The 26,231-nt window shown below is 41.7% G+C and overlaps 1 long non-coding RNA gene across 2 annotated transcripts; it reads left to right on the top strand.

Annotated features, from left to right (window-relative positions):
- The first annotated feature begins 22,468 nt into the window (after nt 1-22,468).
- LOC124860662 lies at nt 22,469-26,012 on the top strand. 2 transcript variants are annotated; one of them, XR_007036409.1, is made up of 4 exons: nt 22,469-22,606; nt 23,913-24,060; nt 25,210-25,261; nt 25,333-26,012. It is a non-coding gene; the product is annotated as an uncharacterized LOC124860662 (long non-coding RNA). The 2 variants fall into 2 exon arrangements; XR_007036408.1 differs by lacking the exon at nt 25,210-25,261.
- The last annotated feature ends 219 nt before the right edge of the window (nt 26,013-26,231 follow it).

Raw genomic sequence — 26,231 nt, 5'->3', positions numbered from 1 at the left:
GAAATTAACAATTATCAATAAATGTTTTATATTATTTCAATCATTTAATGTGTAAAAATTGTATTGATGCAAATCAAAACACTTTCGATTTTCATTTGGGAGAAAATGAAAGTCAAAGCCTAGCATATTTCTTAGAAGGCAAATTTTATGTAGTTATCTGGTCTAAAATAGCCCTTCAACACTTACTTTCAGCACACAGAGTGCACAAACCAGAGAGGCATGGAGGTTTACAGGAAACAATAATCATTGTACACACAGACTGGATTTCTGTTTGCTCACTAATCAATTAACTAATTAATTGAAGATGTTAATATATATGACTTAAATTCTTTTAAAAATAAGCTTCTTTCTAAAATCTATAGAACATTATTTACACAATATATATATATATATATATATATATATATATATATCGGGGTTTTGGATTCTGCGAGTGTTTCTTTTTGTTTGCACTTTATTTTCAGTTTCCGGATGGTGCTGGAGTTCTCAGGTGGGTGACAGGTGCAACTGATCTGCTGATTGCATTGGAGGAGTATTTAAGCAGGAGGCTGCCAGCACTTCGATGCCAGAGTGTTTGCCTTCAGTGGTAACAAGCTCAGCCACCTCTAAGCTATGCTTTGTTTCTGGTCTCTAAGCTAACGTTGTTTACGTTCCTTTGCAGGCAGAAATCTGAACCTTTTGATCATTCTTTGTTGAAAATTAACTTTGGTCCCAGAGGTTTCTGGACAATCAAGATTACCTATGTTGGGTGGATTTCGTTCCCAAGGATCAAGCTGGCAGCTTCCTGTTATCCTCCGTCACCTGAACCAAGGCAGAAGCGTACCCTGTCCACCCTCCAACACAAGTACCTGAACATTGAACTAACTCCTGAACTCACCAGTACTCACTCTTCAGCTCCAGTGAAACCATCTGGATTACTCCGCTTCGCACACCTGGGTCCCGACTCCCTCTACCCCTGGCGACCTGACGGCATTTGTTTAGTAAGCCATTTTCCTGATTACAGAAATTACCTTACGTTATTTTTCGCAACATATCAGTTCCCTGTTTCACCAGTTCTCTTCCCCTCTCTTCATACAGTTGGGGAATTTACCCATTCATGTCCCAGATTCACTGGCTGTACATAAACACCTTTCACTTATTCAGTTGTTTCCTCTGAGTGTTCTTCTGCATGTGGGTCAGATCTATTTTGAAGATTATGACAATCTATATATAGATATACACTCTTTTAATATTGGAGAGAGGTATGAATGAGGACTTCATGCAACCTGCAGTAGTTGTCAGTCAAACTACCTAAAGGATTAAAATTCCCAGTTGTCAAAGGTCACTTTCAGTTTTCTGTGAATACATAAAGAGCAATGTTCTTTTTTCACTCTGTTTCTTCATACATGATCAAAGCATGTACTATCCTGTTAGTCTGAACATGGTTAAACCTTACTACTTTTTTTTTTTTTTTTTGCTCTCATTCATGTTTGACAGAAGTGAAGTCGTTCACCTCAGGCTAAAATGCTTCCTCATATCCTCAACGTTTTGTCACTTGAATCGGGTGCTACCATGCTTATAAGAAAGGTTTCCCCCCTCTACTAAGGAGTAAAGAAGGGAAGAAAAAGTCCATCTCTGTAAAGTTCCCTCAAATCCATGAGGTTGTTTCTTGCAGGTTTCAGTGACTCACCTTATGTCCAAGATTAAAGCACTGAAGTGCTCTCATTCTTAGTGCAATTTAGACAGAATTGGATCCACTGCTTTTTGCTCACATTGCAGTCAGAGGTGGTGAGGAGGTCAAAGGCAGTCTTTAATGTGGTCCTTTTGCAACAAATTTTATTGGAATTTTTTTTTTGGTAACTCCACAGGTATCAAGCCTCACATTTTAATAGACCAGACTTCACAATTTTAACCTCACATTAAAATGTTGGTTTGCTGATTTTTTTTTTACATTTAATTCAGTTTAGTTTAACATGGTTGTCTTTTACTTTTTACAGTATGAAAATGTTTTGATGTTGAAATATATCATAAGGGTGACCTGTACCCACAAATCATGGTTCAAAGACATTCAGTTCATTTTCAGTTTAAGAGACGTAAAAAGCGATTAGTAAAGAACTGAGATTTCATTAGATGTTTTTATAAATCGAGAAGGGTATAGCCACTGGATGGATGGACAGATGGAAGGATAGATTAAAAAATAATTAAACCATTTAAACATTTATTTGTTTTAATAAGACTGTGAAGACATTTAAGAATAAAAAAAATACATTTGGGATTGTTTTGATATTTGGACAATTTATTGTACCAGATGTACTTGAATGGATCATAAAAACGCTGCTGTTGGGAAATCTCCTCTGGTCAGAGGGACCAATCATGATGGATCACATCTCCTGTACTATGCAGGGGTTAAATGCTGCAGGCAGCTGCATTTGGACTTTTGCAAATTTTTCTCCAGTACTGTTGATGTTTGCAATAAACTTGTAGTTTCAGGTGAGTAATACAGTTAGGTGTAGAGCAGTTTTGGTTCGGTCCAGCTTTCTTTATCTCTGTGGTTGCATTAGAAACCTTAATGCTCCCATATAGCAATAGTAATATCTGGGAGTCCTCTCTGCTGTCTAAGGTCTGTGTGGATCACATAAAACCCAAACAACAAGCCAGCACAGACATTTCGTGAAACAGGGTTCGATAACTCCTCCTGCACTTTTTATAACACAAATCAGTGTATTTTTGTGTAGTTACAGCCTCCATAATTTCTGTTCTTGGAGATAAAACAAAATGTGCAAAAGGAATCTCAGCCATTTTTAAACTCCCTTAAATCAATGTTTCATTAAACCTGTGAGCCGCAAATATAAATGTCATTTTTTTTCTGGGTCCTTTTGCATAAATTACCACCACCTACCATGCCATGGCGTGGAGGTGATTTGCCTGTGGCACTACTGAGGTGTTAATGAAGCCCATGTTACCTTAATTGCAGCCTTCAGCATGTTTCCATTGCAGGGGTGTTGTTTGCTTCATCTTCCTCTTGACAATACTCCCTAGATTTACTTTGGGGTTAAGATTAGCCTTGTTTGCTGGCCAGTTGGTCACAGTCATACCATAGACTTTAAAGAAGGTATTGGTAACTTTGGCAGTGTAAACAGGCACCAAGTCCTGCTAGAAAATGAAATCAGCATCTATAAAGCTTGGGAGGAATGGTTTAATTTGGACCTGCTTTACAGCAATGAGAATATCAATTATTTCATTTATTAGCAGTTTGCATACAGAAACCAGAGATAAAAAGTGGTGGTCAGCCATTTTCAGGAGCATTTGGCAGCAATTTAAACAGTGAATTAAGGTCAGCAGACAGAGAAGATGCCTCATTGATACATTACACAACATTATCTGTAATGTCCCACATCTCAGCTAATTGCACAAAATGCACCTGGTTTCATGCCAGGACACATCCTTGTAGCTTTTCCTAATATTTCAGGTTTTTTGCAAATCAAGTGGTTTATGCTGGCTTAGGAGGTATGGCTTTGTCCTGTAACCAGTGGGCTGCCTGTTTGAACCCCAGCTCTGTCCATTTCTGTCTTTGTGTCCTTGGGCAAGACACTTCTCCTGCCTTGCCTACTGATGGTGGTCAGAGGGCTCTGTGGTTTTTTCATTGGGAATAGTCCTCAGTCTCCTACTGAATGGGAATATTTCTACAGAAAAAAGATAATTGCCTTGATGATTAGGCCTTCTGCTCTTTTTTGCGGTGGTATTTATTCTAAATCTTCTTAATGACTGGTTAGATTGATATTTAACCCATAATAAGCATAGAACCATCAGACTTTTATGAGAATATCAGAGATTACAAAAAGGTATTCATTTGCTTGTATATTTTTGTACTGAAATTTAGAAAAAGATATGAATTTCTCTGATGCACTCTATTAGAGCTAACCGTCCTGATTGCTCCCACCTGGTTGCCAAAATATGTTATGCTGCAAGACCAGAAGGTCTAAGAATGTTTATATTATCCAGGCTGCTTTTTTAATTACATGCAGTAATTTTCCATGTTTCTGCGGATAAATTGTTTACTGAGAACTAACCTTACAGAATAAAAATGTTCTTCTCAGACTCAGATTAATTCCAGAGGCAAAAAGCATTGTTGGTACTTAAAATACCTTAAAACAGCTGAAACTTAAATGCCAACAGATGATGAGGTGTGATAATTTAAAGGTTACAGTGGTTGTATGTGGAGGAGGGGAGGATGGTCTTCAGCTCATGTTGAGTGCAGCCATACTGTAATTACTGACGTGTGTCATTTCTTTTTATGTTCTCACTTTATGTCTTTGCTGTCAAAGGAACCTGAGGCATAAATGAGCCATGACCCCTGTTCATGTCTGCTCGCTTTCTGTCAAGTACAGCATGCACAGACTCACACACAACCTATTACAGATGCTTCGAGTAGTCATGGATATATTGTACATAAACATATCGATATATATGGTACAGTGAGCAGTGCATTTTTATTTACTTGTGCATTCCACAAATCTGGCCCGGATGGTAGTAAGAAGAAAACATTTTCTAAGAGAAAGTGTTAAGAAGTCATCTAGGGGACATAGCAAAAACAGAAGAAGGTGCCCTGGTCAGATAAGACCCAAAATGTAACTTTTCGACCAGCTTGCAAAATGCTACATGCAGGAGTAAACTAACACCCTGAAGAACAGATCTGCATGGTGAAACATGGTGGTGGCAGCATCATGTTGTGGGGCTACTTCCCTTCACCAAGGACAGGGGAAATGGTACAAGTTGATGACACCCTGGAAGAAATCTTACTGGTGGTTACAAAACCATGAGATTGGGGTTGAAGTCTTCAAGCAGGAAAACAACAATAAATACCCACCTAGAGTTACAATGCAGCGGTTAAGATCAAACCACTTTCATGTGTTAGAATAATTAGGCAACGCTTAAAATGTATATCCACAGACACTCTCCCTTCAGTATGACTAAGCTTGAACTATTTTCCAAAGAACAATAGGCAAATAATTCTGTCTCTAGATGTACAAAGCTTGTAGAGACCCCAAAAAGCTGCTGTAATCGCAGTGAAATGTTGTTCTATAACCTATTTATAATCAGGAGAACAAGAGCAAAAGTGTTCAACGTGTTCAGAGATGTCCGCTCCCACTGTGATAACAGCCGGCTCGCAGTTAGTGCAGCGGTTGTTAAAGGTTTTACCAACTCACACTCAGGTGTTTAGATTCAGGTGTTAACAGATACACAAATGTTCTATATTGAGCCGCATTTACCACACCGCTTGCATCCTGCAGGTATAGAAGCAAGCAGGGTGTTATCTTGTATTCTCTTCATCCTTCTTTCTTTCCTCCACTCTATTCTCCTTCGCTCCCCTTTTCCTTTTTGCCGCCCTTTCTCTCTTTCATTCATCCTTTTTGTCCTTTTCATTTCTTCTCCGTGTTCGTAACAATTGAAATAATCCCAAATCAGTTTCTACTAAAGTTTCTTTTAAAAAAATAGGTTTCGCCAATACATTCGATGGTATTTGTCATCAATATACTTTATTTAGTGTTATTTTTTTATATCTATGAACAGAAAAGTTATTTTAAACATCTTAAATGGCTAATTAGGGAGTGAGAATAAAATTACAAAATAATAAAACATGAATATTTTAAAGAAAACAAGCCTATAAGCCATCAGGAATACATATAAGGGTAAATAAAAAGCATGTTCAGTTATATACAGTGGAGACGGTGGAGACCTTTGAGCTTCATCGTGACGGCTACAGCTCTGTGCTTCACACTGTCACAGTTCCTAGGTGACAGAAGTTACGCTGAGATAAGGGCGGGAACAGCTGATGGAGCGTAGACCGTCCAAATTCACAGCCGATCACTTCCGGCCTTTGCGTTTTTGCTGCCATCAAAGAACCTGGCCTACGTAGGCCGGTCCTTCGGAGGATGCTGCCTCTGAATTTGGACCCAGCCATTTTCTCCTTTAGCTTGCAGCACCTACTCTCCGACACAGATTCCTGAGGCCTTTAAAACTCCCAGCCCGGTTCATCACTCAAAACCCCAATCACGGGTAAGACTGCCGACCTGACTGCTGTCCAGAAGGCTTGACACCCTCAAGCAAGAGGGTAAGACACAGAAAGAAATTTCTGAACGAATAGGCTGTTCCCAGAGTGCTGTATCAAGGCACCTCAGTGGGAAGTCTGTGGGAAGGAAAAAGTGTGGCAGAAAACGCTGCACAACGAGAAGAGGTGACCAGACCCTGAGGAAGATTGTGGAGAAGGGCCGATTCCAGACCTTGGGGGACCTGCGGAAGCAGTGGACTGAGTCTGGAGTAGAAACATCCAGAGCCACCGTGCACAGGCGTGTGCAGGAAATGGGCTACAGGTGCCGCATTCTCCAGGTCAAGCCACTTTTGAACCAGAAACTGCGGCAGAAGCGCCTGACCTGGGCTACAGAGAAGCAGCACTGGACTGTTGCTCAGTGGTCCAAAGTACTTTTTTCGGATGAAAGCAAATTCTGCATGTCATTCGGAAATCAAGGTGCCAGAGTCTGGAGGAAGACTGGGGAGAAGGAAATGCCAAAATGCCAGAAGTCCAGTGTCAAGTACCCACAGTCAGTGATGGTCTGGGGTGTCGTGTCAGCTGCTGGTGTTGGTCCACTGTGTTTTATCAAGGGCAGGGTCAATGCAGCTAGCTATCAGGAGATTTTGGAGCACTTCATGCTTCCATCTGCTGAAAAGCTTTATGGAGATGAAGATTTCATTTTTCAGCACGACCTGGCACCTGCTCACAGTGCCAAAACCACTGGTAAATGGTTTACTGACCATGGTATCACTGTGCTCAATTGGCCTGCCAACTCTCCTGACCTGAACCCCATAGAGAATCTGTGGGATATTGTGAAGAGAACGTTGAGAGACTCAAGACCCAACACTCTGGATGAGCTAAAGGCCGCTATCGAAGCATCCTGGGCCTCCATAAGACCTCAGCAGTGCCACAGGCTGATTGCCTCCATGCCACGCCGCATTGAAGCAGTCATTTCTGCAAAAGGATTCCCGACCAAGTATTGAGTGCATAACTGTACATGATTATTTGAAGGTTGACGTTTTTTGTATTAAAAACACTTTTCTTTTATTGGTCGGATGAAATATGCTAATTTTGTGAGATAGGAATTTTGGGTTTTCATGAGCTGTATGCCAAAATCATCTGTATTAAGACAATAAAAGACCTGAAATATTTCAGTTAGTGTGCAATGAATCTAAAATATAGGAATGTTAAATTTTCATCATGACATTATGGAAAATAATGAACTTTATCACAATATGCTAATATTTTGAGAAGGACCTGTATATGAGGTCTTTGCAAACTGAATCATATACACTGATGGTATTCATGTGGACCAAATGACCTTCAAATTGGACCATTTACGGTAGGCGCAATCAAAGAGGAAGGGCAACCCTAAAACCACCTTCATCCTAATTTGCACTGCCACCTCCCTTCAAAATAATGAAGTAAAAGTCTTAATTTACAATTTAATGCAATCCTAACAGTGTTTGCCTGGAAAAATTAAGGGAAATTTAGAGATATTTGGGGGCAGAGAAGGTTGTACGGTAAACAAAATAGAAACAGAACAACAGGCATTGTAAAGACAACTAATCACTGCTTTAATTTTAACTGAGAATTAGCTGCATAACTCTCCAATCCTGGCTCCATCTTGAGATGGAGCCAGGATTGGAAGAAGTTAAATGAAATTCAGAATCAAATATGCTGTAATTTGTGAGTCATTTGAGATTTAAGTTAGACTCCTTCAGACAGCTGCAGCAATTATGTACACTTGTCTCCCAGCTACAAAGTTCAAAGGTGTAAGTTAAAACAGAGGCATATCACTCTACTTGTAAAGTCTTTAATTTCATAAAAACATAAGCTCATATTGTTACGCGTTCCTGTCAGGCCTCGTTACATCCGTGTCTGTAGGATGTCCATGGAAAGCACAGCAGATCACTTGTATCCAGCACGGCAGATATGATCCTGCTGGTTTGTGTGTGTTTTAATGTTCATCATAATTACAAGTGTGTTGCAATTCGTGTCAAACTGTGTGTATGTGTGTGAAGGGTATTTGATGTGACATCAAACAGCTTCAATTATTTCAGCACCTCAGGTGTCGTCCTCGTTATCCACTTACAACAAGCACTGTATGTGACGGTGTGTGTGTGTGTGTGTGTGTGTGTGTGCGTGCTCAGAGAGATGAGTTAACAATGTCACTTCTGTTACACACATAAAGAGATAACCCTAAGAGTTCATTTTTAAAGAATGTGAGCTTATTCAGGCAAAAAATGACCAGAAGCTCTAGAGGTGTATTTCTTTAAAAAAAAACTTTAATAGAGTTCATTAGCAGCATGAATTTTTGTTTTGACATAACTTTTAATAAGCCACTGAATTTTAAATTTGGAAATATATTTTCATATCAAAATATAAAGTCTCGTTTGCAGCTCACATATAACAAATCCATAAATAACCTTGCAATTCATTTTGCAGCTCATACTTTAAGATTTTGTATCCTAAAAGGTTAAACAGAACTCAAAGGAATACTTTCCATGAACTGCCAGGCTACTTTCAGGATGCGGTCTTTTATTAGGCAACTTGTAACCTTGCACTTTCCAGAACATACAGGTTGCTTTCCAAGAATCTACATGTCATGTTGTGGCCACAACAGGTTACTCAATGGAACTTACAGGTCCCTTCAAAAAAATGTTTCACTTGTTTTTCCATCACAGATTACCTTTACTTGCCAGTCTTATTAATGAAGTGGCTTCTAACCTGTTACTTTCCTGGGCCTCTATTCACAAAGAATCCAAAATCTAAAAGTAAAAAAAATCTCAGAATTTCTTGAATTTTAAGATTTTTCTTAGAATTTTACCTCGGTATGGTAAAAGTTATTCACTAAGCTCCTTAGGTCTTAAGAGAGCTCCTAAGGTGAAAACCTGTGAAGAGTAGTGAGGAGAGCTTTTTTGAGGCCAAGAGTCTTAAGCAAAGAAGAAAAAGGAGAGATATTCTTCATACAATGAACAACAGTGAATTAATAAAATGCTACTGGCACGATGGTGTAGGGATCCACCCCCTAAACAGTCAAGTAAATGAGCACATAAACTTCAATGACAATCATACAATTATTAATATAAAGATAAGATTAACCTTATCATCATTCAAGGGGGAAATTAAATAGTTTCAGCAGGAGGACACGATTAAGGGTCACCTTTGGTAAGGTAATATTAGGAAGGATAAACAAATAATAGAAACATTAATGAATAACCATGAATATTAAGTGAAAAGATTTACAAACAAAATAATACAGAACAATTTCAACATTATTTACAGACTGTAGAATGCTTTCAAAAATAAAATTTAAATAAAAAAATTACACTCACCGGCCACTTTATTGTCATGTTCAAGAAACCAGTCTGAGATGATTCGTGCTTTATGACATGGCGCGTTATCCTGCTGGAAGTAACCATCAGAAGATGGGTACACTGTGGTCATAAAGGGACGGACATGGTCAGCAACAATACTCAGGTAGGCTGTGGCATTAACACGATGCTCAATTAGTATTAAGGGGCCCAAAGTGTGCCAAGAAAATATCCCCTACACCATTACATCACCACCACTCGCCTGAACCGTTGATATAAGACAGGATGGATCCATGCTTTCATGTTGTTGATGTCAAATTCTGACCCAACCATCTGAATGTCGCAGCAGAAATCGAGACTCATCAAACCAGGCAACGTTTTTCCAATCTTCTATTGTCCAATTTTGGTGAGCCGGAGTGAATTGTAGCCTCAGTTTCCTGTTCTTAGCTGACAGGAGTGGCACCTGTTGTGGTCTTCTGCTCCTGTAGCCCATCCGCCTCAAGGTTCGACGTGTTGTGCGTTCAGAGATGCTCTTCTGCATGCCTTGGTTGTAACGAGTGGTTATTTGAGTTACTGTTGCCTTTCTATCAGCTCGAACCAGTCTGGCCATTCTCCTCTGACCTCTGGCATCAACAAGGCATTTGCACCCACAGAACCGCCGCTCACTGGATATTTTCTCTTTTTCGGACCATTCTTTGTAAACCCTAGAGATGGTAGTGTGTGACAATCCCAGTAGATCAGACGTTTCTGAAATACTCAAACCAGCCCATCTGGCACCAACAACCATGCCATGTACAAAGACACTTAAATCACCTTTCTTCCCCATTCTGATGCTTGGTTTGAACTGCAGCAGATCTTGACCATGTCTACATGCCTACATGCATTGAGTTGCTGCCATGTGATTGGCTGATTAGAAATTTACGTTAATAAGCAGTTGGACAGGTCTACCTAATAAAGTGTCTGGTGAGTGTATATATACATAAAACACACTTTTAGAGAAAGTAAAATAATCTAAACAGTATATACACAGAAGGAAGATGTAAATAAGATGAATAAGTATTTGTTGTATTGTACATGATGTCAGCAGCCATCAACACTCCTCTCTTCTTCTCCACCAGCTGTGCCAACAGCAGGCTCTGCTACTCTGACCTACTCTGCCAGGAATCTTTAGGCTAAATTAGGAGCTCTCTGAGAGGACTAAGAATCTCTGTGAATATGGGTCAATTTTTTACAAGTTACTTTATGCAACTTACAGGTCACTTTCCTGGGACTTTTGGAGTGCCTTCCGAAAATTTACCCGTTGTCTCCCAGAATCTACAGTTTATTTGTATTTTGTATAAGGTGACTCATAATCTGGTACTTTTCAGATATTCTAGGTTACTTTTATGAAACCTATAGGTTTCTTTCTTAATCTTACAGGTTACTTTCTAAAGCTGTGAAAGATCACCTGTAGGTTATGTTAACCTGTAAGCTGAAGACAAAAATTGTGTTCAAAATAACTTGTCAGCTCTAGTGTGCATCGTAAATTCTTAGAAAGCAACCTGTATGTTCCAGGAAATGACGTTCCAAGAAACTAACCTTTAAATTAAAAATGATAGGGTATTACCATGCCTTGCAATATTATTTATACTTTTTGCACGTCAAATTTGGATACTACAGCTACACATTTCTTTGCATTTCATTTGAATTTCATCTGACAGATCTGCATCTCATTGTGGCTATTTGTTTGAGGTATCTGTCCTAATGGAAGGTAAATTTCTGCCTCTTACAAACAGCATCCCCACAGGATGATGCTGCCATCATCATGTTTCATAGTGGGAATAGTGTCTTGAGGGTAATGTGCAGTGTTACTTCTTTTCCAAGCATAGTATTTTCCATGTAGGCCAAACAGTTCAAATTTGGTCTCATCTGACCAGAGTAGCTTGCTTCACATGTTTGTTGTGTTCCCTACATGACTTTTGGCAAACTGCAAACAGCAGATTTCTAATGGACTTTTTCAACAATAACTTTCTCTTTGCCTTCTTATAAGCCAGACTTGTAGAATCTGCAATTAATAGTTGTCTGATTAATAGATTCTCCCACATGAGCTGTGAATATCTGCAGCATTTCCAGTGTTCTCCATAGGCCTCACTGATTACTGCTTTCCTTGTCCAGCCTGTCTGTTTACCTGGATGGCCTAGTTTTGTTGGTGTGGCTGTTGTGCTATAATCTTTTTATTTGTAAAAGAAAGATTTAATAGTGGTCTGTAAGAAGCTTGGAAAATTGTTTTATGGCGTAACCCTGCTCTAAATTTTATTTACTTTACTAAACTGACTACTTCTAATAGTAGTTGTTTGCAATACATTTTCTTTAGGGGTATTCAAGTAAAGAGGGCTGATTAAAAGTACACACTACTTCAGATTTTCAGTTACATAAACTTAACAATATTGTGTATTATTTTCCTACCCCTTAACAATTATGTTATTTCTTTTGTTAGTATATCATATAAAATCCTAATAAAATATGTTAAAGTTTGTGGTTGTAATGTGAAAATTTCAATGGGTACGAATCCTTTTGCATGGCACTCTACTGCATTCCAACGGGAGCATTCCACAGAGAGGCTAAGAATATTTTGATAATCACTGTGAACTTTAATTTTGTACAGAAGTCAATTGAACCGGGAATCGGTTTAGTGGTAGACTCATCTGTGCATCTAGTCTGAATGTTTGCAGCAGCAGGATGTATGTTTATGAAGGAATATGTTGCCAATTGCAACAGTTTCTAGACAACAATGCAAGCCCACAGCACAGAGGAATTTTATCAGGCTTTTCCAGTAAACATGAAAATAATGACTTGTTCCACTGAGACCCCAGACCTTGAATGATTTATGCTCCCCGGTGTTCTTGACAAATATGGCAGCCCGTTGTGGGCCGCAGCTGTTTGAGATCTGTTGTCTGTCAATGGAAATTACTTCAGATTCCATTTATTTGTGTGGAAAAAAAGACAGCATGAAAAAGGAGAGACTCTAATCCTTAAATACAGCAAAAATACAGGAGCTAAGAATAAAAAGATTCAGCCACTGACCGTTTTTTTAAGGGATATTATTTGGCTTCCACCTGATTCTAAAATGAATATAAACACTCAGACTGTAATGCATACACTCAGGGTTTAAAGGACATATTAGAAAAATAACACATATATTTAGGCAGAATTAGTTACAGGTTAAGATTTTGAGCGGCATGTAATTTAATCTAGCCCAGTCCTAGTCTACAATATAGAAATTGGGTAATGCGGATCCAATAAATATTATCTACCAGCTGGAGGTCATTCATTGCTAAGTGCACAATAGTATAATGCAAATACAGTCAACTTAATTTGAAATCAAAATCTGTCTAAAGTGTAACCTGCCTCTCACCCAATAACCAATAACAACTGAAACCAGTCCTCCTAAGGATAAATGGGTATAGATGATGGATGGATGGATGGATGGATGGATGGATGGATGGAACAACATGTAAATCTTTAGACTAAATTTAACCCATTTTTAATATAGACAACCATGGACACTTTATATGTTAAGATTCATTTTCAATTGAAAAAGGCTCAATAAATAAAATAATAAAATATTTAAATAATCCTCACAACATCACATTTCAAAGATTGCAAAGATCAGTATATGAAAAAAATAAAACAACTCACAGTACCCTAAGTTCAGACTAAAAATTAAAAACCTTTAAAAGCTGGATCTGAACAACAGCTAAACTGTTATGGCAGGTTTTTATTAATGATGTTACAGAAACCAGAAAACATTTCTGACCTGAATCATGCGTGTTGGCTGAAATTTAAACTGATTTGACAGAACTATACAGTCTGAATGGATGGTAACCAAACACACAACAAAACAAACCATGATTTATTGATTTAAGTTATAAGGCAAAGCAACAGGATATTTGGAATGACTGTGTAAATCACCTAATCCAAAACTGATCAAACAGGCCTGGCTGGGCATCACAAAGGACAAAATACAGTCTTTGATGTCAATGAGATCTAGACTTCAAAGGATTCTCTACAAATTATTAACAATTAAAATTTTATTTATGGGTATGCTTACTACATCAATTGCATTTCAGCCCATAAAATAGAGTTGTTCATGTTAAATATCTGTGATTCCCTAAGTCCTTCTTCTGAATAACTAACTTCATAATGTGTTGGTAAATTGGTTGATATAAATTTTGAAGTATTTCTGTATACAGCAGATCATAGAAATTATACTGGGACAAGGTCAAAGTAAAAGGTAGCATTAGGCATGAATTGTTTATATTGTTAGCTGCTCTCTGCGATCTCATGGAGCATTAAAGCACATGTCAGCTTGATCATCAGCATCACAGCACACTGCTTTACCTTAGGTACATTCTCACAGCTCATCCCATCATTTTGAGCAACAGCAGAGAGTTGTTTTAAAGAAAACCTTCTAAAGAAAGCCTTCTGTCTACTACTCGCTCAGAACCAAACAGTAGGAATGCAGAGTTAGAGAGGAACAGGTGTGTTTTTCAGCTGATAAGGCAGGTGTTTTCTTTGGGGACCAAAACAATGCTTAAAAGGGAATAAATATAATGGACTCAGCATTTGTCAGATGGATAAAATACTACTCTGGAGAAAAGATCATCTGGAGGAAAGATCATCTATGATGACTGCTAAAATGGGCTGTTTTCCTGAAATATAGTGAGATTTTCTTACTAATTTGTGAAAAAGACAAACTACCATATGGCCCATATAGCTTGAAAAGGAGCTGAGAACTACAGGTAGTTACTGCCACAGACGGAGGAGTTTTAGTATCTCCGAGTGTTATTCATGAGTGGGGGTTGAAAATGAAGATCAGGAGGCAGAATGGGGCAGGATCTGGAGAGGCTTTCAGTTAAAAGAGAAATCTACAAACACCTCCCCTGTCATAATGAACAGGCCAAAATAACATGATTGTAATGTTAATAAGGGTGGCTGGATAGAACCTTAGCAATTGGGTGAAGAGCTTGGTGCTCCTTTGCCACTTAAAAAGGCAACAGGTTTTGTTGGTTTGCAGCACATGAAAAGGTGCCGAATGCCTGGATACTCTCCAATGGAGGTTTTTAAGATGTAGGGGGGGCTTCACCAGGAAGAGAAATCAGCCCAGTGTTTGTTAGAGATATCACGTTTCATTGGTGGCTTGGGAATTCCTTGGTTTTCACAATATGCAAAACCCAGCCTTGGATACTCGTTACATGATGAACGGTCACCCATGGCAAAAACATACAGGTCCTTCTCAAAATATTAGCATATTGTGATAAAGTTCATTATTTTCCATAATGTAATGATGAAAATTTAACATTCATATATTTTAGATTCATTGCACACTAACTGAAATATTTCAGGTCTTTTATTGTCTTAATACGGATGATTTTGGCATACAGCTCATGAAAACCCAAAATTCCTATCTCACAAAATTAGCATATTTCATCCGACCAATAAAAGAAAAGTGTTTTTAATACAAAAAACGTCAACCTTTAAATAATCATGTACAATTATGCACTCAATACTTGGTCGGGAATCCTTTTGCAGAAATGACTGCTTCAATGCGGCGTGGCATGGAGGCAATCAGCCTGTGGCACTGCTGAGGTCTTATGGAGGCCCCGGATGCTTCGATAGCGGCCCTTAGCTCATCCAGAGTGTTGGGTCTTGAGACTCTCAACGTTCTCTTCACAATATCCGACAGATTCTCTATGGGGTTCAGGTCAGGAGAGTTGGCAGGCCAATTGAGCACAGTGATACCATGGTCAGTAAACCATTTACCAGTGGTTTTGGCACTGTGAGCAGGTGCCAGGTCGTGCTGAAAAATGAAATCTTCATCTCCATAAAGCTTTTCAGCAGATGGAAGCATGAAGTGCTCCAAAATCTCCTGATAGCTAGCTGCATTGACCCTGCCCTTGATAAAACACAGTGGACCAACACCAGCAGCTGACACGGCACCCCAGACCATCACTGACTGTGGGTACTTGACACTGGACTTCTGGCATTTTGGCATTTCCTTCTCCCCAGTCTTCCTCCAGACTCTGGCACCTTGATTTCCGAATGACATGCAAAATTTGCTTTCATTCGAAAAAAGTACTTTGGACCACTGAGCAACAGTCCAGTGCTGCTTCTCTGTAGCCCGGGTCAGGCGCTTCTGCCGCTGTTTCTGGTTCAAAAGTGGCTTGTCCTGGGGAATGTGGCACCTGTAGCCCATTTCCTGCACACGCCTGTGCACGGTGGTTCTGGATGTTTCTACTCCAGACTCAGTCCACTGCTTCCGCAGGTCCCCCAAGGTCTGGAATCGGCCCTTCTCCACAATCTTCCTCAGAGTCCGGTCACCTCTTCTCGTTGTGCAGCGTTTTCTGCCACACTTTTTCCTTCCCACAGACTTCCCACTGAGGTGCCTTGATACAGCACTCTGGGAACAGCCTATTCATTCAGAAATTTCTTTCTGTGTCTTACCCTCTTGCTTGAGGGTGTCAATAGTGGCCTTCTGGACAGCAGTCAGGTCGGCAGTCTTACCCATGATTGGGGTTTTGAGTGATGAACCAGGCTGGGAGTTTTAAAGGCCTCAGGAATCTTTTGCAGGTGTTTAGAGTTAACTCGTTGATTCAGATGATTAGGTTCATAGCTTGTTTAGAGATCCTTTTAATGATATGCTAATTTTGTGAGATAGGAATTTTGGGTTTTCATGAGCTGTATGCCAAAATCATCCGTATTAAGACAATAAAAGACCTGAAATATTTCAGTTAGTGTGCAATGAATCTAAAATATATGAATGTTAAATTTTCATTATGACATTATGGAAAATAATGAACTTTATCACAATATGCTAATATTTTGAGAAGGACCTGTATTATGGAGCATAGTGGGTTTTATGGGGCAAATGCTGTGCATGAACATGCTCAAATGAAAAATGGTGCTGCAGCATAGGTAGGGTATGTAATGCTTACCCTAGCAAAAATAAATTTTCAACATCAAGGCATGTCTACCTAATATATTTTGGACATTTAGGAATGATTTTAACTCTTTAAAGCAACATGGAAACTATAGAGTTTAGCGTAGCTCTATAACAATTACTCAACAGCGCTCCCTTCTGGGCATGCACAGCAGTTAATGTAACAATTAAAATGGACTCACAAAGGCAGCCTCTAATGCTGCTTTTAAGCTGACTCAGACTGGATGCGGTAAATTAAAAAGATGGCTTGGTTGCATTAGGACAGAGAGCCACAGCATAACTAAAGTTATTTTTGGAAATTTTATTTGAAATAACGTTTGAGGACAGAAATGTGGCTTCATTTTCAATGTAAAAAAACTCTCTTTATATCAGAGTATTCCTCACAGAAGGGCCATACTGCTTAATAGGGTTTAATATGTACAGGTTCTTGTATAATGATTACTTTTAGTGAAAGGTTTTCTGGATGGCCGCAAGCTGTTTTCTGTACTGGGATGAATTCCCTGGTCATTATATTTGATATCCAGAGGGAAAACATAGCACATGTAAGAGGAAGATTTGTATTTATATGGAGCTCTGCAGGTTATAATTCTATCAGCTGTACATCTCATCAATCTCTCTCTCAACGGGTCTTCCCTCGTTTTCTAAGACAGCATCATGCGATTGGGGGTTGTAGAGTGATGTCAGGGAACCCATTTTTTTGATATTGTTTGATTAATTACAACACAGTTATATTTTGCCACAGTTTAGATTGGTGTATGCGTGCATATTATTATGCACGCATACACTCAAATGGACTTATAGGCAGAAGGAGCCCAAAAGACATCAGATACAGCACGGTACATTGCCCAGCCACACTTACTTTTTGTATGAAAAAACCATTAGCTAACCACCTTTACTAGTGTTTTCAATAAAAATGTTTTGTCAGTGCACATTTTAAAGTACAGTAAATTACATAAAACTCGAGCTCAATCCATCCTTCAAACAATCAATTTACAATTTACCAGCAAAGTTGTAAACTAGCTTAAATTTAAGATCCCTCCCACTATGGCTTGCATGGCTCCAAAGCACCAACTCTCCCATTGTGAAAAGCTGCAGGTCCTTCTTGCATATGTTGCAGGAAGCTACTTGAGGATTTGGTCCTTGTTTCAGCCATGTTTAGTATCTAGCGTTTTTCAGCAAACGGCAACTGCCTGGCATGCTGTTTCTCTCGCTCACCAGAAACATGCGCAACCAGCAAGGCACAATAACATACACAAAGTAGATCTGCTTCATAGCAATGCCAGAGGACACCGCCGGTCCAGTGGCTGGTCCTTTCATCAGCTGATGTCTACTGCTCACATGGTGGTATTACAAAAAGGAGCAAACCCACTCTGAGCGGCAGCAATGCTTTCTGAGACTTCGCTAAAGCAAAGATATTCGCTCTCTATTTTGTGCCTTTAACATAAATATATCAAATAGAATCCCTCATGAGGACCAAAATATCGAGGCACGTGACGTCGCCCGGTACGGCGGAGCCAAGTTCCCACCCTGGAGCCAGGCCTGGGGTCGGGACTCGTCGGAGAGCGCCTGGTGGCCGGGTTGCTCCTCACGGGACCCGGCCGGGCCAAGCCTGAACGAGAGACGCGAGGCCATCCCCCAGTGGGCCCAACACCTGCAGGGGGAACCGTGAGGGACCGGTGCAAAGAGGATTGGGTGGCGGACGAAGGTGGAGACCTCAGCGGCCTGATCCCCGGATGCTTAGGCTGGCTCTAGGGATGTGGAATGTCACCTCACTGGGGGGGAAGGAGCCTGAGCTTGTGCGGAAGGTCGAGAGATATCAACTAGAAATAGTCGGGCTCGCCTCCACGCACAGCGTGGGCTCTGGAACCCATCTCCTTGAGAGGGGTTGGACTCTCTTCTACTCTGGAGTGGCCCACGGGGAGAGGGCTGGTGTGGGTTTGCTTGTGGCCCCCCAGCTCAGCCGTCTCGTGTTGGGGTTTACCCCAGTGGATGAGAGGGTCGTATCCCTGCGCCTTCGGGTTGGGGAGAAGTCTCTGACTATCATTTCAGCCTACGGGCCGAGTGGTAGTGCAGAGTACCCAGCCTTCTTGGCGTACCTGTCGGGGATGCTGGATAGGGCCCCTCCCGGGGACTCCATTATTCTGCTGGGGGACTTCAACGCCCACGTGGGGAACGACAGTGACACCTGGAGAGGCGTGATCGGGAGGAATGGCCTCCCCAATCTGAATCCGAGTGGTGTTTTGTTATTGGACTTCTGTGCTAGTCACGGATTGTCCATAACAAACACCATGTTCAAACATAAGGGTGTCCATCAGTGCACTTGGCACCAAGACACCCTAGGCAGGAGGTCGATGATCGACTTTGTTGTCGTATCATCAGACCTTCGGCCGCATGTTTTGGACACTCGTGTGAAGAGAGGGGCTGAGCTGTCCACTGATCACCACCTGGTGGTGAGTTGGATCCGCTGGAGGAGGAGAAAGCCGGACAGACTTGGCAGGCCCAAGCGCATAGTGAGGGTCTGCTGGGAACGCCTGGCAGAGCCCTCGGCCAGGGATGTATTCAACTCCCACCTCCGGGAGAGCTTCGACCAGATCCCGGGGGATGTTGGAGACATAGAGTCCGAGTGGACCATGTTCTCCGCATCTATTGTCGATGCTGCTGCCCGTAGCTGCGGCCGTAAGGTCTGCGGTGCCTGTCGCGGCGGCAATCCCAGAACCCGGTGGTGGACACCGGCAGTAAGGGATGCTGTCAAGCTGAAGAAGGAGTCCTATCGGCTGTGGTTGGCTTGTGGGACTCCTGAGGCGGCTGACGGGTACCATGAGGCCAAGCGTGCTGCGGCCCGGGCTGTGGAAGAGGCAAAAACACGGGCCTGGGAGGAGTTCGGTGAGGCCATGGAGAAGGACTACCGGTTGGCCTCGAAGCGATTCTGGCAAACCGTCCGGCACCTCAGGAGGGGGAAGCAGTGCTTCGCCAACACTGTTTATAGTGAGGGTGGGAGACCTCAACTAAGGACATTATCAGGCGGTGGAAGGAGTACTTTGAGGATCTCCTCAATCCTGCCATCACGCATTCCGTGGTGGAAACAGAGGCTGGGGACTCGGGGTTGGACTCTTTCATCACCCAGGCTGAAGTCACCGAGGTGGTTAAAAAGCTCCACGGTGGCAAGGCTTCGGGGTTGGATGAGATCCGCCCTGAGTACCTCAAGTCTCTGGATGTTGTAGGGCTGTCATGGTTGACACGCCTCTTCAACATTGTGTAGCGGTCGGGGACAGTGCCTCTGGACTGGCAGACTGGGGTGGTGGTCCCCCTTCATAAGAAGGGGGACAGGAGGGTGTGTTCCAACTACAGGGGGATCACACTCCTCAGCCTCCCTGGTAAGGCCTACGCCAGGGTATTGGAGAGGAGAGTCCGACCGATAGTCGAACCTCGGCTTCAGGAGGAGCAGTGTGGTTTTCGTCCCGGCCGTGGAACACTGGACCAGCTCTATACCCTCTGCAGGGTGCTCGTGGGTTCATGGGAGTTTGCCCAACCGGTTCACATGAGTTTGTGGACCTGGAGAAGGCATACGACTGTGTCCCTCGTGATGCCCTGTGGGGAGTGCTCCAGGAGTATGGAATCGGGGGCCCTTTATTAGGGGCCATCCGGTCCCTGTACGAGCGGAGCAGGAGTTTGGTCCGCATTGCTGGCACTAAGTCGGACCTGTTCCCGATGCATGTTGGACTCCGGCAGGGCTGCCCTTTGTCACCGGTCCTGTTCATTACTTTTATGGACAGGATTTATAGATGCAGCCAAGGGCTGGAGGGGGTCTGGTTTGGGGACCAGTGGATTTCGTCTCTTCCTTTTGCGGATGACGTGGTCCTGCGTGCCCCCTCTAGCCAAGACCTACAGCATGCGCTGTGTCGGTTCGCAGCCGAGTGTGAAGCGGCTGGGATGAGGATCAGCTCCTCCAAGTCCGAGGCCATGGTACTCGACCGGAAAAGGGTGGCTTGTCCTGTTCAGGTTGGAGGGGAGTTCCTGCCTCAAGTAGAGGAGTTTAAGTATCTCAGGGTCTTGTTCACGAGTGAGGGAAGAATGGAGCGGGAGATCGACAGACGGATTGGTGCGGCTGCCACAGTAATGGGGGCACTGTGCCGATCCGTTGTGAAGAGAGAGCTGAGCCGAAAAGCAAAGCTCTCAATTTACCGGTCGGTCTACGTTCCTACCCTCACCTATGGCCATGAACTTTGGGTCATGACCGAAAGAACGTGATCCCGGATACAAGCGGCTGAAATGAGCTTCCTCCGTAGGTTGGCCGGGCACTCCCTTAGAGATAGGGTGAGGAGTAGAGCTGCTGCTCCTCCACATCGAGAGGAGCCAGTTGAGGTGCCTCGGGCATCTATACCGGATGCCTCCTGGACGCCTTCCTCGGGAGGTGTTCCAGGCACGTCCCACCGGGAGGAGGCCCAGGGGACGGCCCAGGACACGCTGGAGGGATCCGAGCACCAAAGAAACAATCTTTCATTAATAAATTCTTTAACCGTCTTCTTATTGTTTCTCCGTTATGTGAGTCTTTCCAGGTTGAAATGAAGTTTAAACGAAAATTCAACATGGAAGACTCAACACCTGCCACATCCAATCACTCCACGCTGGCTGCTCCAATCAACAGCAGGTCCGCACTCCTCCTCGGCCAATCATCTCCCAAGGCATCACTTTTAAAGACCCTTTGCATGGAAAACCCCGTTATTCTGCTGAGCTTCGACCCTCCTCCACCCCTTCTCCACCATAGGCTCCGAACTCCTTCCATACCAAGGCCACCATCAGGATCGAATCCAAGGCGGGAAGACATACCTAATCATAATCCTAAGATGTTTATACTTCATCCTCAGCGTTTACGTCTTCCTAAGGGGTCCGAGCAGCAAAGAAATAATCTTTCATTAATAAATTCTTTAACGGTCTTCTTGTTGTTTCTCCGTTATGTGAGTCTTTCCAGGTTAAAATGTCACTTCAGTGACATCAGACAATTATAAGCCCAACATTCATGTCTTTCCAGCTATTTATCATGTTGGCAATTCCTCTCATCCAGCTTGGAGTTTGACTTGTTCTGGTTAAAAGTTTGTAATCTGTTGTTTTCTACTGATGAGGGGAGATGATGCTTGTGGCTTTTAAACTGTTCGATGAACTTTTTTTTAATTTGTTGAGCCTATTTATAAGAATTTGTCTTACTCTTTGTGATCTATTGCTAGTTACCTCCACCAAGGAGTGTAAGTGTTTGTCTGTTTGCAAAATATCTAAAAACGTTATGAACAGATTTGGAAGAAATTTTCAGACAGGGCGCGTGTTAGGACAAGGAACAGATGATTAGACTTTGGTGGTGATGTGGAGCACCATCTGTGTCCAGGATTTTTTGAATGATTCTTTATGTAACCCAGTCCAAAATAAAGGTGTTTTGGACTGAATTAAGTTCATGAAAGAAGTAATAATTTAGACTGTGTTAAAAATGTTGTCTTACATATGTTAAAATTGTTATAAATAAGTTTAAAAAACGGTGCTTGTAAGTACTTAAATAGTATGGTATAAGAAGTTAAAGAATTTACAAATATGTAGTTAAACACCTTTTTATAAAAATGTAATCTTCATTATACTTTGTTTTGAAGAGCTCATGTTTATAAGAGGAAGTGGTGTAGAGCCAAACAAATTTACCAGTCCGTGATTGGTCAAGGACCAGGAAGTACAACGGGACCAGGAAGTAATCTACACCATGAGAGAGAGCTTGACCGTGCTGAAAAAAAGAAACATGGCAAAGTTATTAAAAACGGGTGTTTGCTGATATTTTAGACTTTTCAACTTGATAGTCTGTGTACAGAATTCTACCCTTTTGTTTGAAGCTACTGTGATTATTTCAACCTGGAATTTGCTGTACAGTAGTCGTGAGTTTTTATTTATTGCTCGCTAATGCATTAGCATTCATTAACAAAGTGGATGGACTTGGGAGTACTGTAAGCTAAATCGGCTAGCAAAAGAAGACTTAGCTCATGTTTCTGTCATGGGAGCTTCCAGAGTTAAGCCTAATGCATAGAGATGAGCTTACAGTGATAGTGTATATGACTGTGCTGGAAAACTTCACTGGCCTTCTTCACTGGACTTTCCTGCTGCCTGCTGATTCCCGTGGACCGAGAGACTGGTAAAGGAGCTGACCACATCCTGCACCATCATCTTCTTCCTGACTGGGACTAAGGACAGGTGAAATTCTACGAGGGTTCAAGATTTTCTTTTTGGAGCAAGGTATCACAGTTCACGCTTCACCATCATATCAGGCCTGCAACGTGGGGTTTATTTTCTCGGACTATATTTTAGTTAATTATTTGCCGGCTTAGGTGGACATTGAAGTCCATCTTTAGTTTACATAGGTTTTGGAAAGATTGAAATATTGCTATAATTCTGTGAATTTTTTATGGTGTTTAATATATGTTTCAGAAGTTTAAACTTTATTCCAGTGTGTGTTTGATTATTTCTGGTAAAATAGTATTTGAATAAGGAATAGTGTTTGGATATTTCATTGCATGTATATTGCTTTACAGTATATTCAGAGTTTTATTCTTTCTCAGAGCCATATTGTTAGGAGAAAGAACCTAAAGTGCTAGTGTTCTGTTACTCTAATACTAATGTACCTCGGAGGCTGAGGCGGAGCCAGGCGAACCCTCGGATGCTGAGGCGCAGTCAGGCGAACCCTCGGAGGCTGAGGCGGAGCCAGGCGAACCCTCGGAGGCTGAGGTGGAGCCAGGCGAACCCTCGGAGGCTGAGGCAGAGCCAGGCTAACCCTCGGAGGCAGAAGCAGAGCCTGGCGAACCCTCAGATCTGGGTTCAGAGACCAGAACGAGGACAAACTGTTCCTTGAACCCCTCAGGAACAGGGTTCGACGGCGCTTCCTCCTCGAACCCCTCATCTCTGGGTTCAGAGGCCAGAACGAGGACAAACTGTTCCTTAAACCCCTCAGGAACAGGGTCCGGTGGCGCTTCCTCCTCGAACCCCTCGTCGCAGGGTTCAGAAGCCAGAACGAGGACAAGTTGCTCCTTGAACCCCTGGAAGGCATGCAGACTAAGAGCGGGAGCTGAGGCGTCGGCGGGACTCTCAGTGACGTGCGCAGGAGCTGAGGCGTCGCCGAGACCCTCAGTGGCGTGAGCAGGAGCTGAGGCGTCGCCGAGACCCTCAGTGGCGTGAGCAGGAGCTGAGCCGTCACCGAGACCCTCAGTGGCGTGAGCAGAGGCGTCGCCGGGGACCCCGATGACTTGAGCCGGGGCGTTCCTCTTACGACGTCCTCTGCGCCGTGTGGAGGGGGTTGAGCCTGGAAAATCAAAAAAGAAAAGAAGAAGAAGCAGAGCCCGGCAGCACTGTGGGGCTGCAAATGTTGATAAATCCATTCCGTACTGATGCCACAAAGCTGCGAGTGCCCGTTAGACGCTATTCAACGCATCAACAGGCTTGTTATTTTGGTTATGACGAGTGTACGATAATTTCCCTCAAAATACGATAATTTTATGTCTCTATTACGATAATCCTACATTTCTCACCTGGTAACACTGGTCGGCAGATTCCTCATAGCCTCCTCCTTCTGACGCTGAACCCAGCGATTCAAGGCGTCTGCCTTCTGCTTGTCCGTGGGGTCCAAGGTTGGCGGAATTCTGTTATGGCTAGCGAGATAAAGGATCCCAGAATGCAGACCAGAAGGCAGCATGTCGGTAAGTAAAAAATGTATTTAACAAACATTCACTCTAAGAAGAGGCAGGAACAAAACAACAAACGGGCAGGCAGAACAGGCAAAAAACAGACTTGGCCAGGCAGGCGAGACAGGCGTGGCGTGACTACAGGACAGGAGCATTATTTGAATAATGTTTCTCCAATGAACAACTGAACAGGAGTGTATATTCAATTCAATTCAAATTGAAAAATACTTTATTAATCCCAAAGGGAAATTAAATGTTGTTATAGCTCATATATATATATATATATATATATATATATATATGGAGAGTAAACCAGGTGGAGCTAGGAGACAGATTAGTTTGGAGCAGGTGAACCGGATAAAGATAATTAACAGAGGGAGCATGGCTGGAGCAAGAACAGAGACTCTTGAATACAAAAAAAGACTAAAACATGACCAGAACCAAGAACCAAACTTGACAAAACATGAACAAGACTAAAGCATTACCAGAAAAATAATAAACAGAAGCATGATTCAAAAACTGTGAGACAAATATAAGAAAAACCCAAAAACTAAACAACCCCAAATCATAACACAGAATTATGTAAAAAAGGAAGAAAGAAAAAAGAAAACACAAGGCAGCTGAAAATTCAACTTAAGGTTGCTTAAGATTGATGACATTACATAGGAAACACCAAATTCAGGCCTAAATAAATGACACATTAACTCAACACCAATGTAATGATAGCAAAGTGTCCAGCTCCAATTTGAGTTAAAGAAATAATTGTGTGGGGATATGTCCAGTGAGGATGAGAAATTCAGAAGAAATGCTGTCAGCACTTCTAACAAGACGCAGTCTTCATATAATTTACCATAATTTTGATGGCCACCTTGTGGCAAAAACTAATTCAGAAAATTCTGACGACAAACAACCGTGTCACGAAAACAACCAACTTCATATATAGAAACAATGCAGCGATCAAGTCCTCCACAGACATCACCAAACCTTTTATAATGGCAGAATACTCAGAAGTGAAAACTTAGGTAAAATGTCACATTTTCTTATGGGAACTTTATGCTCACAAACAACGTCTTGATGACTCACTACTAAAGCCATCAATCACAGTGTAGTATTAGCTGTGCTGTATTATTATCCCTCAGCCTTGGTTTGTTTATTTCTTTTAAGGCAAAAACCGAAGTCTCATAATCCTGGGGCAAAAAATGTGTTGAACTGAGAGGTAACAAGAAAAAAAATCCACCCACTTTGTCTGTTTACTTTCACAAAGCTCATCCTTTCTCTATGTTGCAGATAAGATGCCTCACTTCCAAACAGGGCGGTCAACAGAAGCTACATCATCGTCTAAATATGAAAGTGCATTTAGGATGCAGCACAAAAGGTTTTTTGTGTTAATAAGTGTGTTTTAAAATTATTTTTCTGTTTAAAAACTGTACAAATAACGGCCAATTCTAATTTCATTGGGTTTTATTCCTTTAGGAATGTAATGTTTTCTAGGTTTAAAATATGATGTTTAAGACCTGGAATGCTTACAAAACGCATTTCAGCCCCTTTTCTGGTACAGATCTTTTTGTTTTTTTTTTGGACAGCAGCAAGATTACTGTGATGTCAAATCATATTCATTAACTATTCAATAACCCTGTGCCATTTATATTCATTTATTCAGGTTTTTCTTTATGTTTGATTACTGAAGGGTAATTACAAACGTGTCTGGTGTCTTTAATGTTAGATAAGAAAAATAATACACATTATTAGGTACATTATAAATAATTTATGACATAAGTGATCATGAATATGCAGATTTGAACAATTGTTTTTTTCTGTTAGATGTTCTAAAATGATCATACACACATGCTTGTATTGGAATGATTCCTGGATATCAGAGAATTCCCTGCTGTGAACAAAAGAGCACGGATGTAATGCACACAGCTTAACAAAGGAAATTTGGAAATACACTTGTATCTGCACATGCATACCTGTTTCCAAGTGTGTGTTTTAAACATGAGCTCCACTTCTGTGCTTTATTGGGAATTTAGAAACTGAACAGCTATTCTTGTGCAGCACAATCATGATTATGGGCAGTAATGACCCGAGAGGAAAGAGGGAAGTTTCAAGGCTGAGAAAAAAACAACAATTTCACAGCTCCGTGCTTCTTACAGTAGAAGTGAGTTTTGGAATTTTTTGTCCAAAAA

Source organism: Girardinichthys multiradiatus, chromosome 23, assembly GCF_021462225.1.
Source record: "Girardinichthys multiradiatus isolate DD_20200921_A chromosome 23, DD_fGirMul_XY1, whole genome shotgun sequence".
In the NCBI taxonomy this organism is placed as follows: Eukaryota; Metazoa; Chordata; class Actinopteri; order Cyprinodontiformes; family Goodeidae; genus Girardinichthys; species Girardinichthys multiradiatus.
The sequence above is the reverse complement of the archived record's forward strand: the minus strand, read 5'-3'. Positions and strand labels throughout refer to the sequence as shown.